At 46.5% G+C, this 8,062-nt stretch overlaps 1 pseudogene; it reads left to right on the plus strand.

The window, feature by feature from the left end:
• Nucleotides 1–7,129: 7,129 nt before the first annotated feature.
• LOC136662032 (5S ribosomal RNA) lies at nt 7,130–7,251 on the plus strand (annotated as a pseudogene).
• The last annotated feature ends 811 nt before the right edge of the window (nt 7,252–8,062 follow it).

Here is an 8,062-nt window from a genome sequence, read left to right on the forward strand (position 1 = left end):
ATCCTGCTGGGGGAAGGTTTGAAGGTATGTGTGTTTGTGGAGTACTTCATAAAAGGAGTACTTCATGTTGGTGCAGGTGATTTCAGATTGGAACATGGGAAGGTGAGTTAGGACATGCCCTGAGCTGTGTTGAATTCGCCGTTTCCGTAGCCTAAATTCAATGAAGGGAATTTCCCTGTTCTGACTCTACCGCTTCCGCTCATTTGAAAAACAAACGGGAGGAAGTGGGCGATATGTAGCCGTTTCCTCTGCCCCCAAGCAACTTGGATCCTCAGCAAGTCATTAAAAGAAAGACGTTAAAGAAATTGGAGCCCTTAGGAAAGGTAAGCGCAAGGCACAAAATAATGATCATCCTCTGCCCTCCAAAGGAATGTAGAAACAGATGTGAAAGCCCACTCCTCTCCCACAGATAACACCATGCTGACTCATCAAAGCAGCTGGGGAGGTCGATTGCCTAACCATGAGCACTGCGGGGCCAGCCCGTGCCGGGAAATAGGGAATCAACACCCTCTCTGAAAATGGGATGCACGCCTCATTGCCAAGAGCTGTTCTCCCTCTCCAATATTTTGATACCTGGGTGATGCCTGGATCTTATAGAAGATGCTGGTTCAGGACATGAAGGCCAGCTGAAGTTGTGGCAGGCCCGGAAGAAGACCTCCTGGATGCAATTGGAAGGTGCCACCAGTCACATCCCCAAAGCCCCCTGCAGATTTCATTACCCGCAAAATTCAGTATCCACGGGGTGGGGAGATGTCCCGATGATACTGAGGACCCACTGTAATTCAAACACTCCTGAGTTTAATTTCAGACCATGTGGCTTTCAACGGGAAGGGAAGGGATGGCCACGTGTTGGCAAACTTTAGGCTCCTCCCCTTCCAACACTGTCTCCATTGGCCATATTTTCTGTTTGTGTGAGATGGCAAGGCCTCCTCCAACAGTCAAGCTATGAACAGTGGCCACTTGACTTCTCTCTTTCTGGAATTGCCTCCATCGGTAGGTGTTGTACCTGCCTACATACAAAAGAAAGGTGAGAAAGCAAGTTCCTCTCCTCTTTGATCGGTCTGGTATGAATCCAGAAATGGCTTCATCCACAGCCAATGCAGCTGGCTGCGTAGGTGAGACAGCATGACTCCCTCCATGAATTCAGCTGGGTCCAGCAGTCATTTGGCTCTTCTTCCAGAATTGTCTCATGCACTGATCACTCTTGGTCTTTTTGTAACAATACAAATCCTTCAATCTGCTTGTTTTCAACCTCTCTCCATTCCCAATTCCTTTTCACTTTTTGCATAATGATCAGAAAGTCCCTGCACTTTTTCACTTTTTGCATAATGATCAGAAAGTCCCTGCACATGCCCGATCTCGTCTGATCTCAGAAGCTAAGCAGGGTCAGGCCGGGTTAGTACTTAGATGGGAGACCACCTGGGAATACCAGGTGCTGTAGGCTTATACCATGATCTCGGAAGCTAAGCAGGGTCAGGCCTGGTTAGTACTTGGATGGGAGACCGCCAGGGAATACCAGGTGCTGTAGGCTTATACCATGATCTCGGAAGCTAAGCAGGGTCAGGCCTGGTTAGTACTTGGATGGGAGACTGCCAGGGAATACCAGGTGCTGTAGTCTTATACCATGATCTCGGAAGCTAAGCAGGGTCAGGCTTGGTTAATACTTGGATGGGAGACCACCAGGGAATACCAGGTGCTGTAGGCTTATACCATGATCTCGGAAGCTAAGCAGGGTCAGGCCTGGTTAGTACTTGGATGGGAGACCACTTGGGAATACCGGATGCTGTAGGCTTCTACCATAGTCTTTCAAGACTGAAGGTTGCCAACCAACCTTCGTATTGCATGATATTGTTCCAACGAATGGCATGACTAGGATTTGCATCACCCAGTGCGGGAGCCCAGCACATCACCTCTACAATGGACCCATGCACCCAGTGGGGCAACACTCCAAGCAATGGACGTGATATCATCGCCACACCCCTGTTGATTTTATGACTATAACTTTTGATAGAATATATTTCAACATGTGTTTTTTTTTTAATTGCATTCCACATGAAATTGCAGATCAAATGATATGTAACATGATGGTATTATTTGAAAATACCAAGATTTTAAAAATTTTGGTGAGTCATGGTGTCACCATCTGCCCGTGTACATCACCTGATGCCACTGGTCCCAACATTTATCCCAAATATTTATCTCAAATTGAATTTTTATTAAAAAGAAAAAAAATTTCTATGCTTTTTACAAGGAAGTAGAGAAGCATCACCCCATAATATAACAAGCGTGGTATGTAAGATTCAGGAACCCTATGTAATGGGATTACATTTAAAACTCAGCCATATAAACAATGGCCAGTATTTAAATTTGCTTTTAAAACTTAGGCCAAAAGGCAACTCATATGGGGAGTAAATAAAAAATAATCCAGTTGTAGCTCAAGCCAGACAGAGGGAACCGGTCTTGTTTTTTGCATTCTGCTCTATGGTGAGCGAATCATTAACACACTAGCGAGCACCAGCATGGGAAGGCTAAACAAAAAGGGGGTGGTGGAACTGCAAGAGAGCTGCTGGAAATCAAGAATTTAATTGATTGCAATCGCTCAGAAAGTCCTGGTTTCTTCAGAGGCAAAACACTTTTCTTTCCGTTCTACTTCTCATGGGCCTTCACTCTAAGCATGTCTATTTTAAATGCGATGTTCATATTTCCCCCCAAAGTCGAGTGCATGCAGAAATTCTGTCCCGACCTTCAAAAATCCAGAAGTCCTTCCAGAAATAAACTGGAGTGGAGCCAAAGGGATGCTGGAATCTCAAAGAATTAGGGAATGGAATGGAGGGAAATTCCTTGTCCCTTATAAGGAAGCATGAATATCCCAGTGTTCAACCTCAAACGGCACATGTTCCAAAAGTTTTGAGGCTTTCCAAACCATCCATCTGATCTCTGGCCAAGCCTGAGATGTGCCTACTCAAACAGCGTTTCTCAAACTGTGGGTCAGGACCCACTAGGTGGGTCATGAGCCAATTTCAGGTGGGTCGCGTAGCATCTAGCTCAGCTGCTATTAAAAATACAGAGTAGAAAATACAGGGTGCAGAGCTGCTGGGCAGTGCAGGCTCCCAGTGAGAGAGAGGCATGGTAATTTGCCCTGAATAGGTGGGGAGATGGGATGCTGGAAAAGAGGGAGGGCTGCGTGGTTGGAGAAAGATCCAGGTCCACGTCTGCTTTGACTTCTGAGCTGGAATGTTTGAATTCTGAGCTATGTAAAATAACAACAGGAGCGTATGATGTAGTGGTACCTTTGGCTGATCTCGACTTGGATTTGAAGCCTAAGTTGATGATGTTACTTCCAGCCATGACATCAATTCCAATTAATGACATCACTTCCGGTGGGTCCTGACAGATTGTCGTTCTAAACAGTGGGTCGTGACGCTAAAAAGTTTGAGAATCACTGCACTAAAAGGTTGAAACTTTGACAGCATCCACCACCAGTGCTAGCATGAGGTTGCTGGTGGTTCAGGGGTACAGCTCTCCTCAAGGCTCCCCAGCAGCACTTCACACATTCCCTCCCAATGACACACTGAGCATTACTACCACAACTAGGACCAATGGTTCCATGAAGAAGGCTACTGAAAAAACTCCACAGTCAGGGAATTAGAGGACAGGTCCTCTCGTGGTTTGAGAACTGGTTGAAGGCCAGGAAACAGAGAGTGGGTGTCAATGGGCAATTTTCACAACGGAGAGAGGTGAAAAGCAGTGTGCCCCAAGGATCTGTCCTGGGACCGGTGCTTTTTAACCTCTTCATAAATGACCTGGAGACAGGGTTGAGCAGTGAGGTTGCAAAGTTTGCGGACGACACCAAACTTTTCCGAGTGGTGAAAACCAGAAGTGATTGTGAGGAGCTCCAGAAGGATCTCTCCAGACTGGCAGAATGGGCAGCAAAATGGCAGATGCGCTTCAATGTCAGTAAGTGTAAAGTCATGCACATTGGGACAAAAAATCAAAACTTTAGATATAGGCTGATGGGTTCTGAGCTGTCTGTGACAGATCAGGAGAGAGATCTTGGGGTGGTGGTGGACAGATCGATGAAAGTGTCGACCCAATGTGCGGCAGCAGTGAAGAAGGCCAATTCTATGCTTGGGATCAATAGGAAGGGTATTGAGAACAAAACGGCTAATATTATAATGCCGTTGTACAAATCGATGGTAAGGCCACACCTGGAGTATTGTGTCCAGTTCTGGTCACTGCATCTCAAAAAAGACATAGTGGAAATGGAAAAGGTGCAAAAGAGAGCGACTAAGATGATTACGGGGCTGGGGCACCTTCCTTATGAGGAAAGGCTATTGCGTTTGGGCCTCTTCAGCCTAGAAAAGAGACGCCTGAGGGGGGACATGATTGAGACATACAAAATTATGCAGGGGATGGACAGAGTGGATAGAGAGATGCTCTTTACACTCTCACATAACACCAGAACCAGGGGACATCCACTAAAATTGAGTGTTGGGAGAGTTAGGACAGAAAAAAGAAAATATTTCTTTACTCAGCGTGTGGTCGGTCTGTGGAACTCCTTGCTGTAGGATGTGGTGCTGGCGTCTAGCCTAGACGCCTTTAAAAGGGGATTGGACAAGTTTCTGGAGGAAAAATCCATTACAGGATACAAGCCATGATGTGTATGCGCAACCTCCTGATTTTAGAAATGGGTTATATCAGAATGCCAGATGCAAGGGAGGGCACCAGAATGAGGTCTCTTGTTATCTGGTGTGCTCCCTGGGGCATTTGGTGGGCCGCTGTGAGATACAGGAAGCTGGACTAGATGGGCCTATGGCCTGATGCAGTGGGGCTGTTCTTATGTTCTTTAAGAACCTGCCCAGTCTCTGATGTCTCTCTTGCACCCTGCTCACAAAAGTTCACAAAGTATCCAGTGAAAAGGAACACTGAGCAGTCAATTCATTCACAAAATTTCAGACTTTTGGGGCACACATCTGTGCGAGTTTACCTGGTGGTTCCAAGAAATTGTGCAATCAGTGCTCAGCAGGGTTTGGAAACCTTGCCTTTCAGTGCACTCTCAGTGACTCCCAGAGATATTTTTAACCGTCACCATCTCTTGCAAGTGTTCCTGTATTTCCCCTTGAAGGATTAAACTGACTTTGGGCAAAGCAGACTTGGTCTGTCTGTTGCTTCAGGGGGCTTTTTGTAGGAGTTGCATACAGCTGTTTAGTGGCTTGAAATATAAATGGGAAGACTTGGTTTTCCTAACGAAAGGGAACTTCCAGATGGACCAAATTCCTATTCTTCCCAAAATTCCTTCTTCCCCACTTTGAGGCCCTGTCTAGCTTCAAATTAATCTGATGAGCTCTCCATCCTGTTGACCATCCACATATGGTCACAGGGTCTGCAATTATTGTTCATAATGAGAGCCAGGCTTGCAGTAGACCTAGAAAATATTGTCTATCTTTTTATTTATTTTAAAAAGTTGCTTTTCCTGCTTTTTTTCCCCACTACCATCCAGAGGTCTCTAACCAGTGGGATGAGACCCAGAGGTGGGTTGCAATCAGACTTCAAGTGGGTCATGGCAGTGGTACTGCCGCCATTTTGTTTTGGGGTTCCGTCCTGCATAGATTGAATAGCAGGTAGGACTATGGATGACTACATGATTTTAGTCCTGCAGAACATCATTTTCCTTAGAAGGGCTATAGTCCTGGTAAGGGAGTGGTTTCCAAAGGGGGAACCATGGAAACCAGCTAGGGGAGCCGTGGAATCCTTGCAAAAAAAAACCTCCACCCTATACAATGTATAGGATTGTAGCCCTAATGGGGAGTCACAACCAATGTCCCAATTGGTCAAAGGAGCCACCAGTCAAAAACGCTTGGCTTTTTTGAAGTCAGGAACCACTGACCACTGATTTTTTGAATGAACCACTGCTGGCAGGGGAATAAAAATTTGCCAGGGCCCAGGACATCCTGTGCCTCCTCTGCTTCTATCGTCAATTCCTTTCCTGCTGGGCCAAGATGAAATCTAGAGTGCCAGGGGAAAGGGGAGGTTGTGGTAACAGAAGTAGGTCGCAGGATCAAGACTCTGAACCAACAGAGCTCTGATCACTTGTGTACCCCAGTCCTGGGAGTCCACCCATCCACCAAATCAATTGGATCTGCCCACCTACGCAGGGCTGACCTAAGAGCAGTGGTGTAACTAGGGTTTGCATCACCCAGTACAGAAGGCCAGTGTGTAACCCCCATGATGGACCTCCTCCCATGCAATGGACGGGGCAACATGCCAGGCGGTGGGTGCGCTAATGTACCATTTTCCCGCCACTGCTGGTTTTTTGGCTATAGCTTTTGATAGAATACAGTTATTTCAATGCCGTTTGTTCCATTGCATTCTGCATGAAATTACACATCCATTGATATATAGCATGATGGTATTATTCAAAAATACCAAGATTTTGAAAATTTTGGGGAGCAGTGGTGTCACCCTCCCTGTGCGTGTCACCTGGTGCAGCCTGCACTACATCCATGCCGTAGCAATGCCACTGCCTAAGACTTCCTACTGCTTGACACAGCATGCTGAATGTGATGCCGCGATGACGATGTGCCTACGTGATGCCTAGATTATGATGTGCCAGTCTCTGATCCTCCTGCGCACCAATGCTCCCTGAGAATAGAAGGAGGAGCAGTGAGGTCATCTCTGGTGGATAGAGATGGGCAGCTCCACCAATCTGCTCCCCTGAGGCACCCATTTCAGTTGACCTCATGAACGAGCTGGCCTTGAGTATATGCCTGCCTCTGCTTCTCCTCCTCTTCCCACTCCCCAAATTTGAAAAGGATGAGTGATATGGAACAGAAGACAAAAGTGGAGGAGAGGAGAGTGGCAGTGTCTGGCCCACCGCCCTCCTCCAACTTCCAATGCACATTACGTCGGCGTAGGCCCTTGTTCGGATTGGGCCGTCATTCAGCTTTGAATAAAAAAATGAACGCCTTTGACTTTAAAATCAAGAATGTCCAATATGGGCTCACATAATTATTGTAATTATACATTACAGCACTGTGCAATTAACGACTGGCTGCCCTGGGAGTAACCTTGACAAGAACAAGACTCGTAACGCGGTACCTGGACTCATTTTGAAGAGTGGAGGGAAAAGACAAGCAGAGCAACTGTTACCCTGCACATACCTGATCTCGTCTGATCTTGGAAGCTAAGCAGGGTCAGGCCTGGTTAGTACTTGGATGGGAGACCGCCTGGGAATACCGGGTGCTGTAGGCTTATACCATAGTCTTTCGAGACTGAAGGTTGCCAGCCATAAAAGGAGACGGTTTGGGCTGCTGAAGGATGAATCTTCCAGTACCTGATTTGGAATTAGGCTCAATGAACTAAGCCATTCCCTGCACCAAAAGACCTGGAAAACAACTCAGGTTTTCCTGAGCCCAAATCTGAGTTTTGAACCCATTCATGTTCACACTGCAACCCTCAGGAGTACAATGGGATCTGAACACCCCACTGCAATCCTTAGCAGCTGCTAGTGGCACAGCTAAGGGGTGCAGGAGGGGTACATTACCCTGGGTACCACGCCTTGAGGGGGTGTCTTAGAGGCCTTCCAAAAGGCACTTTTCAGAGGCCTCTGTTGTTGTTAAACAACAGAGGGGGTTGTTAAAAATGTGGGCGTTGCTATGGGTGTATTAAAAATGTTTTGTGCCCCTGGGTGCCAGATGTCTTAGCTACACTCTACTCCAAGTTGCGGAGCTCTGCCTTGCTCCATAAGAAGCGGAGTCCTTTGGAAAAATATCCAAAAGTCTGCATTTAGACGGCAATCCTAACCTTGGTTTCCTGGGAGTAAGTCTCATTGAACAAAATAGGACTTACTTCTGAGTAGACCTGGTTAGGATTGTGCCCTTCATCATATTTTTGTTAGGTGTTAGGATCAATTGAAATCAGAATAAGGCTCATTTCATGGATCATCGTGAACTTATGAGTTGCCCCCTTTTAAAAAAAAATGGAGTACAAACTGAGCCCAAACTCCAATGAGGTTTGGAACTGGCTCATAATTAGGTCACCACTGACCACACCGGGGTATCCT

This window comes from Tiliqua scincoides, chromosome 10 (assembly GCF_035046505.1).
Source record: "Tiliqua scincoides isolate rTilSci1 chromosome 10, rTilSci1.hap2, whole genome shotgun sequence".
Taxonomy (NCBI): Eukaryota; Metazoa; Chordata; class Lepidosauria; order Squamata; family Scincidae; genus Tiliqua; species Tiliqua scincoides.